Here is a 9,821-nt window from a genome sequence, read left to right as displayed (position 1 = left end):
CAATTGTATAAAAAATCAAGCCATTCCCCAATTGATAAATGGGCAAGAGACATGAATAGGCAATTTTCAGGTAAAGAAATCAAAAGTATCAATAAGCACATGAGAAAGTGTTCCAAATCTCTAATAATTAGAGAAATGCAAATCAAAACAACTCTGAGGTATCACCTCACACCTAGCAGATCGTCTAAAATGAAAGAAGGGGAGAGTAATGAATGTTGGAGGGGATGTGGCAAAATTGGGACATTAATGCATTGCTGGTGGAGCTGTGAACTGATCCAGCCATTCTGGCTGGCAATTTGGAATCATGCTCAAAGGGCTATAAAAGAATGCCTGCCCTTTGATCCAGCCATACCATTGCTGGGTTTGTACCCCAAAGAGATCATAGATAAACAGACTTGTACGAAAATATTTATAGCTGCGCTTTTTGTGGTGGCAACAAATTGGAAAAGGAAGGTATGTCCTTCAATTCGGGAATGGCTGAACAAACTGTGGTATATGCGGGTGATGGAATACTATTGTGCTCAAAGGAATAATAAACTGGAGGAATTCCATGTGAACTGGAGAGACCTCCGGGAACTGATGCAGAGCAAAAGGAGCAGAGCCAGAAGAACATTGTACACAGAGACTGACATACTGTGGTAAAATCGAATGTAAAGGACCTCTGCACCAGCAACAATGCAATGACCCAGGACAATTCTGAGGGATTTATGGTAAAGAATGCTACCCACATTCAGAGGAAGGACTGCAGGAGAGGAAACATATAAGAAAAACAACTGCTTGAACGCATGGGTCGGGGTGGACATAATTGGGGGTGTGGACTCAAAACTACCACATCAATGCAACTACCAACAATTTGGAAATAGATCTTGATCAAGGACACATGACAAAACCAGTGGAAATGTGCATCGGCCATGGGTGGGGGGAGTGCGGGGGGTGAAGGGGAAAGTAGGAGCATGAATCATGTAACCATGTTAAAAATGATTATTAATAAATGTTTGAAAAAAAAAGTTAACAAGAAGGAGAACTCATAAGAGACTCAATAATGTTAAACTGTTTATATTCCTATATAGGAAGATAATACATGTAACTCTAAGAATGTTATCCTTATTAGGGTAGTTAGAAGGAGTCTACAAAGAAAGAAGACACAAGAGTGAGTTGATCATGTTGTGATGATCTAACAAAAATGAAAGGGTAAGAATGCACTGGGAGAAAAGAGAGGAAGAATGGGGAGGAAATTATCTCACATAAAAGAGGCACACACGTAAGGAAGAGCTTTTACAATGGAGGGGAAAATGAAGAAGTGGCAAGCAATGCTTGAACTGAAGTCTGAATTTATTCAAAGAGGGAAAAATACATACACACACACATATACACACACATGTACAAACACACTCAGTTGAATATAGAAATCTATCTTACCCAACAGGGAAGAAGGAGGGGAAGGGATTAAGGGAAAGTGTGTATGTGTGTGGAGTGATAAAAAGGAGGTGGTATTTAGGAGCAAAATAGATTTAAGAGGAGAGATAAGGTTAAAAAAATAAGAGAGGATAAACAGAAGAAAATGGGATGTAGGGAAATATAGAGTTAATAATTATAACAGTGAATGTGAATGGTGAAATGCATCCACAAAATGGAAAGGGTAGCTGAATGGATTTGAAATAAGAATCTAAAAATATGTTGTTTTCAAGGGACACAATTGAAATAAAAAGACATACACAGAGACAGAGTAAGAGGCTGGAACAGAATCAATTTATTATGCTTCATCTGAAGAAAGAAAGGCAAAGGTAGCAATCATAACAATTAAAAGAGACAATCAGGGAAACTACATTTTGCTAAAAGGTACCATAGATAATAAAGTAATATAAAAACTAAACATATACACACCAAATGATTCTTGAAGGAATAATTAAATGAGTTATAGGAGAAAAAAGGCAGTAAAAATATATTAGTAGAGGACCTCAACTTTCTGCTCTCATAGCTAGATAAACCTAACCATAAAATAAGTAAGAAAGAGGTTAAGGAGATGAATAGGATTTTAGAAAAGTTAGATATTATAGACCTTTAGAGAAAACTGAATGGGAATAGAAAGTATATCTTTTCCTCAGCTGTATATGGCACCTTTAAAAAAAATGAACATATATTAAGAAATAAAAACCTCACAAACAGACAAATGCAGAAAAAATATATGTACTCTTTTCTGACCAAAATTCAATAAAAGTTACATTCAGTAAAGGGTTGTAGAAGCATAGATTAAAAATTAATTGCAAACTATATAATCCTAAAGAATGAGTGGGTTAAAGAACAAATCATAGAAACAATCAATAATTTTATTAGCAATAATAACAATAATGAGACAGCATTCCAAAATTTGTGGGATGCAGCCAAAGCAGTACATTGGGGAAAACTTGTATCTTTAAACACATACATCAACAAAAGAGAGAAAGAGTAGATCAACTAACTAGGCAAATAATTTTTAAGAAGCTAGAAAAAAATACATTTAAAATCCTCAATTAAACATCAAAAAGGAAATCCTGAAAATCACTGGAGAGACTAATAAAATTGAGAGTAAAAATAACTGAAACTGGGAGCTGGTTTTATGGGGTGAAACCCAATAAACCAGACAAAGTATTGGTTAATTTGATTTAAGAGAAGAAAGAAGAAAACCAAATTACCAGTGTCAAAAATGAAAAGGGTGAATGCACTGCCAATGAAAATGAAATTAAAGCAATTATTAGGAGTTATTTTTATCCAATTAAATGCCAGCAAAACTGATAATCTAAATGAAATGGATGAGTATTTATAAAAATAGAAATTGCTTAAATTAACAAAAAAGAAAACAGAATGCTTAAATTATTCTATCTTTTAAAAAAGTGAACACTACAAATGAACTCTTTAAGAAAAATTCTCAAGACCAGATGAATTTACAAGTAAATTATACCAAATATTTAAAGAACAGTTAATTAAAGGAATTAGAATAGGCAATGACAAAACAAAGCTATTGCTCCTTACAGATGAAATGTGGAATATACATAGAGAATACCAAGGAGTAAATGAAAAAAACTAATGGAAACAATTAACAACCTTGGCAAAGCTTCAGGACACAAAATAAACCCATGTAAATCATCAGCATTTTTATTTATCACCAATAAAGACCAAAAGCAAGAGATAGAAAAGGAAATTCCATTTAAAATAACTGTAGATAATATTAAATAACTGGGGATATACCTATGGAGGGAGGGAGAGAATTTGAATTACAAAATGTCAGAAAACAAAAATGTCAAAATTTTTTTCTACATGTAATTGGAAAAATAAAATTTACCAATTTCTATTAAAAACACTGGAAAACATAGGAATAAAAGCAGCCTTTCTTTTTTTAAATAATATTTTATTTCCCCCAAATTACCTGTGAAAACAATTTTCACAGATTCATTAAAAATTTTTTTGAGTTCCAAATTCTCCCCCTTCTTTCCACTCTCCCTTCCATTGATGAAACAAAACTATCCCTCTTTACAGATGATATGATGATATTCTTAGAGAATCAATTCTAGAGAATTGATTAAAACATTAGTTGAAACAATGAACAACTTTAGCAAACTTACAGTATATAAAATAAACCCACATAAATCATCAGCATTCCTATATATTACCAACAAAGACTGGCAGCAAAAGATAGAAAGAGAAATTCTATTTAAAATAACTGAAGACAATATAAAATACTTGGTAGTCTACCTGCCTAGACAAATCTAGGAACTCTATGAACACAATTACAAAATACTTTTCCCACAAATAAAGGCAGACATAAACAATTGGAGAAATATTCATTAATTTAGGTAGGCCAAACTAATATAATAAAATGACAATTCTACCTAAATTAACTTACTTATTCAGTGTTATAACAATCAACTACCAAAGAATTATTTCATAGAGCTAGAAAAAAATAATAGTAAAATTCATCTGGAAGAACAAAAGATTAAGAATCATATCAAGGGAATCAATGAAAAAAAAGTGAAAAATAGTAGCCTAGGAGTTCCAGATTTCAAACTGTATTATAAAGTGATAATCATCACAATAATCTGGTTCTGGCTAAGAAGTGGAATGGTGGATCATTGAAATGGATTAGGTATACAATCCACAGTAATGAATGTGCATAGTAATCTAGTATTTGATAAACTCAAAAATACAAGCTTTTGGGGGAAAGAACTCACCATCTGACAAAGATTTTTGGCAAAATGAGAATGCACTTTGGCAGAAATTACACATAGATCAACATCTCACACAGTATATCAAGATAAGGTTAAATGGATCCTTGATTTAGACATAAAAAGCTATATAACTAAATCAGGGGAGTATGGAAAAATTTATTTGTCAGATCTGGTGAAGGAAAATTTTCTGATTACAAAAGATATAGAGAGGATCATGGGGAGTAAAATGGATAACTCGATTATATGAAATTAAAAAAGTTTTGGACAAACAAAATCAACACAACCAAAACTAGAAGCGAAGCAGGAAACTGGGGGAGGGAAATTTTTACAGTAAGTTTTTCTGATAAAGGCCTCATTTCTTAAATATATAGGGAACTGAGCCAAATTTATAAAAATTAGAGCCATTTCCCCCTGTTAATAAATGTTCATGCAGGTGATTTTCAGAAAAAGAAATCAAAGCCCTAACAGTCATATAAAAAAAAATGCTCTAAATTAGTATTGACTAGAGAAATGCAAAAAAAAAAAAAACCCTCCCCAAAACAAAACCCATCTCTGAGGTACCTCCTCACACCTCTCAGATTAGCTAACATGACAGAAAAGGAGAATGCTAAATACTGGAGGGGATGTAGAAAAATAAGGACACATTTTTGGTACTGGTGGAAGATTTGAAAACTGGTTTAACCATTCTGTAGAACAATCTGGATCTATGAGATGAAAGAAAAGGGAAAGACTTATATGTTCAAACATACTTATAGCAGCTCTTTTAGTGGTGGCAAGGAATTGGAAACTGGAGAGATGTCTCTCAGTTGGGGAATGGCTGAACAAGTTATGGTACTATGACTGAATAACATTCTACTATAAGAAATGACAAGGGAAATTATTTCAGAAAAAACTGGGAAGACCTATATAAACCGATGCAAAGTGAAGTGAGCAGAACCAGACCATTATACAAAGTAATAGCAATACTGTAATGATAACCAACTGTGAATGAGTTGGCTAAAGCATTTCCAAAGGACTCAAGATGAACAATGTTCATCTCCAGAGAGAAAAAGTAAAGCATAATTTTTTATTCTTCTTCTGTTTTTCATGCTTCTTTGTGACATGGCTAATATGAAATTTTATTTTGCCCAATTTTACATGTATAATTGATATCATTATTTGTCTTCTTAGTGGGTATAGGAGACACTGGAGGCAAGCAAAGAATTTGGAACCCAGAATTTTTTAAAAAGGAATGTTAAAAATAAATACATTTTTAAAATGAACAAATGCTTATTTCCATCCTTCCTTCTATTATATAAGTGAATTATTCCATCTCTCTGCGCCTCTGTTTCCTCATTAAGGAGGTTGGGCTTGATGATTTTGAAAATGCTTGGGACCCCTAAATGCATGTATATAATTTGCTAGAGATCTCCTTCTGGTTTAGTCCCTCAGCACCTCTCACTTGAACCATCACAATAACCATCTACTTGGTGTCTTGGTCTCAATTCACTCACACTACAATTTGCTCTTCACTCAGCTCCTATAGGATTTTCCTAAAGCATGGATCTGATCCTGTCAGTCCTCTACTCAGCAAACTCCAGTGGCTCCCTATTACCTTCAAGATTAAATACAACAAAATCCTCTTGGCATTGAGAGCTCTTTACCACCTGCCCTGTTCTTTTATTTCCCTACCTTTCCATTCTTCTCTCCTAAATTTACTTTAACCATCCATCCCTACCCACTTACTTGCTCTTCCTCACACATTCCACGATTTTGCCCTGGCTGTTCCATGCCTGGGAAGCTTTCCCATTCAACCTCTGGCTCTTAAAATACCTGGCTTCTTTTAAGATTCAGCATAATAATAATAATAATAATAATAATAATAATAATAATAATAATAATAATAATAATAATAATAGTAATAGTAATGGAGCACTTTCTGGGTTGCAAAACACTTTTTCTTTTATTTTCTCACTTAATCTTGATCACAACCTTGTGACATAGGAGCTATTATCACCATTTTGCATTTAACGAAACTGAGTCTCAGAGCTGGTAGGTGATTTGCCCAGTGTCCCAGAGATTGTGAGCATCACAAGCAGGATTCAAACCCATCTTCCTGACTCCAGATTGTAATGCAAGGTGGCTAACAGAAACTTTTTGCTTCTGTAATTTCTAACGGTCACAAAAAGTCAGTTAAACATCTTAGAATCTTCAGAAAGTCAGTTGGAACTTGAAACTATAAATAGAGGTGAAGTTCCAACTGACGGGGCTTTTGCCTTCTTGCTTTTGCTGTGGCTGGAGGCTTTTGCTTTGGCCTTTCGGCTTGGCTTGGCTTCTGCCTTGGCCTGTGCTTATCTTGTCTTGGGGAAATTTAAACCTATCTCATTTCTCTGGACCTCTCCCTGATCTCTCCATCCATATCCCTCCCCTTCCCTGAATTTCCTTTGGGCCCTGGGTGGAAGGGAGGGCTTGGTGATTAGGCATTGTGGGTTTTAGTTTCTATAGACAAGTATTCTTAAATAAGTTACCCCTAGTTTTAGTGATTTAATAAGGACTTTACTTAAAAGGCAGTCAAATCTTCCTGACTGGGAGAGCCGGACTCTGTCTAAACCTCTCTGCGACCAATCCCCAACCCTTACCCTCTCCCTAGCAGCAGTTAGAAATCCTGAACTTCTTTCCCCCTGACTAACCTGAGATTAATAAATCCCCTTGTTACCTATTCAAGTCTCTGGTGAATCATTGTATTGAAAATTGAGTAAAGGGCTAAAGAGGGAAGGAATCATTTTCTTTTATTTCTTGAGAGAACTGGGGGCATCCATCTTGGCAGGAAGTACCTACCCGAGACTTCCTCCAGCCATCATTTTGACTGGCAGGGAGGGGCCCTCTCGGCTCCTCCCTCAAGAGACTTTAGAAACTAACAAGAGAAACCGCCCAGCCAAAAACCTAAACATTTCTTATTGGCCTTAATTTCCTCCCTGTATCCTCTGTCTCAAGCCTCTGGGAATAAACCTGTTTGAGCTGCCCTCTCCTACATACCCCATTTCCTTTATCTCCTATGTACTTTCCCTTACCTTCATTCCTCCTCCAATCACCTTATAATCACCTAATATCCCCTTTATCCTTCCTCACACCCAGATTACCGATTTACTTTTTTATAACAACATTTCTCCCTCTACCCACTATGATGCTTTACTTCATACCAGGATCCTCCAGAGTCCTTGTTCCAGTCCTCCTCTTCCTTCTTCTGAAACTGTTCTGCTCTTTCCCATCTTTCAAGATGGTGGATAAAAATACCCCAAAGCTCAAAAAAGGCAAAGAAGGTAAGAAAGAAAGGGAAGAATAAAAAGGAAATTGTGTCTGAAAAGGTGGTGAAGAAACCTTGAAAGCATTCTTGCTGGAACCCAGTCCTAGTCTGAGGGACCGGCAGGTACTTGAGGTCTACAATGTATTCCTGGCAAGCCATGTACGAGCTGGAAATAGGCTGCACCAAAAACCCAGACTGAAAGGAAACAGGAATAAGTGAATTGGTGATGAGAAGAATAGAGAAACCTGAGTGGTAAAGATTCACAAAATGCCTAAGTATTACCCTACCGAGGATGTGCCTAGAAAGCTGCTAAGTCATGGCAAAAGCCCTTTCAGCCAGCCCACAAAGAGACTAAGAGCTAACCTAACCCTGGGACAATTCTGATCATGCTTGCTGGCTGCAAGAGAAGAAGCATTCCCGAAGCAGCTGTTCCTAGTGAATGGACCTCTGACCATCAGCCGTGCTCCTGTGTGAAGGACCCTCTACCAAGGTTAACCTTTCAGTGTAAACAATTCCAAGTCATCTTACTGATGCTTCCTTCAGGAAGAAGACATGGCGTAAACCTAGATATCAATAAGGAGAGATTTCTGACACAGAAAAAGAGAAACAGGAGCTCGCAGAACCAGTTGGTCAGAAAAAGGTGGACTCTCAGATCCTTCCCCAAATCAAGAAAACTCCTCCACTCTGTGGCTACCTGGAGGTATGTGTTCTGTTTGCTCTCTCTCCAATGGGGCTTATACACACAAATTGCTGTTTTAAATGCCTGGCAAAGAACTCTCATGAAAATATTTGAAATAGCAAAGGAAGAAGAAGGAGAAAAAGCTCTCTTTCCAGTGTACTCATGGCCGCCAAGCATGAGATCATTCTCAACTCCCCTTGCACAAATGGGTAACGCGCTTGTGTACCAACATGTCTGGTGGAGAAGGACAGCTCCGGCTCCCGGGCCTGACACACTGCCAAGGCAGCTGAAGTCCCAGAGGCCCCGTTTCACCCAGGCCTTTGCACCTGGCCTTCTGATCTTTCTGTTGTCTTCTGTGATGAAATATCTCCTTTGCCCCAGCATGTGTCTCCTGGGATTTCTGTCCTCAGAACTCCAGTTAGACTTTAGTCTGAGACCCAGACATGGGCAATGGGGTCTCTTCCATCAGACAGACAGGCCTCCTTTTACATCTTCCTTCAATAAAAAACCAAACCAAAACAGCAGAGCATGCAAATCTTCTCAGGTGCACATAGACTCCTGTAAGCATGCATGGCGGAACATTTGTTACTTTGCATCTAGCATCACGACAGGGAGTTTTCCTAGATGCACAGGCTACAGATTTGTTGAATAAAAGAAGACGAGATCAAACAAAAAGTGGGAAATGGCCTGATGTTGGAGTCAAAGGAGACAGTCTGGAGACTGTTGAACTGGAACTTGTCTGAGCCTTAGAAACAGAGCTTTAGAGCTTGAAGTGACTTTAGGGGCCACTAAGGTTCAACCTCTTATTCAACACGTGAGGATGAGGCACAGAACAGCTCAGAGAGCACACAGAGAGGAAATGTTTGATGGACCAGATGAAACCAAGGTTTCCTGACACCATGTCTTGTGCCATATCCACTGAGGCGCACTGCCCCAAATCCCTTAAATTCTCTGGGCCTCAGTTTACTCATCTTTGAAATAGGGGTGTATATGGGTAATGACCTTTAAGGTACCTTGCAGATTTTCTATGTATATGTAAAGGTATTTTATATATATAATATTCCTTTCTCTTTTTCTTCTCTTTCTCCTCTCCTCTCCTCTCCTCTCCTCACCTCTTTTCTTCTCCTTTCTCCTCTCCTCTCCTCTCTTTTCCTCTCCTCTCCTCTCCTCTCCTCTCCTCTTCTCTTCTCCTCTTCTCTTCTCTTCTCTTCTCTTCTCTTCTCTTCTCTTCTCTTCTCTTCTCTTCTCTTCTCTTCTCTTCTTCTCTTCTCTTCCTTTTCCTCTTCCTCTTCTCTTCTCTTCTTTTTTCTTCTTTCTCTTTCTCTTCCTCCTATTCTCTGTCTTTGTCTTTCTGTCCCCCCTATATCTTACACATATACCAATCTGCATGTGTATATGCTACATATCACTACATGGGAACCCAAGCTGATATAGCTTCCTGTGCCACTAGATGAGGGTTGGAATGATGCTGAAATAAAGGAAAAACTTTGTATGGAAAAGCCTGTGCCTTGCCAGCCTCTCAGTAAGACTAGCCCACCAGCATGGGAATATTGGCCCCTTTTTCAGTCATGGGAATCCCAGTTGGGTTTAGGGGGGCTCTCATGGGAGAAATCCATTTGGTTCAGGATTAGGGGTTATCTATATAGCCAGGCCCAGG

General features: G+C 37.6%; 1 pseudogene; it reads left to right on the top strand.

Annotated features, from left to right (window-relative positions):
• Positions 1 to 8,244, top strand: part of LOC123249723 — an 18,863-nt pseudogene extending 10,619 nt beyond the window's left edge.
• Positions 8,245 to 9,821: the final 1,577 nt, after the last annotated feature.

This window comes from Gracilinanus agilis, chromosome 5, assembly GCF_016433145.1.
Source record: "Gracilinanus agilis isolate LMUSP501 chromosome 5, AgileGrace, whole genome shotgun sequence".
NCBI classification, from domain to species: domain Eukaryota; kingdom Metazoa; phylum Chordata; class Mammalia; order Didelphimorphia; family Didelphidae; genus Gracilinanus; species Gracilinanus agilis.
Note: the sequence above shows the minus strand (reverse complement) of the source record. Positions and strands in the feature narration are given on the sequence as shown.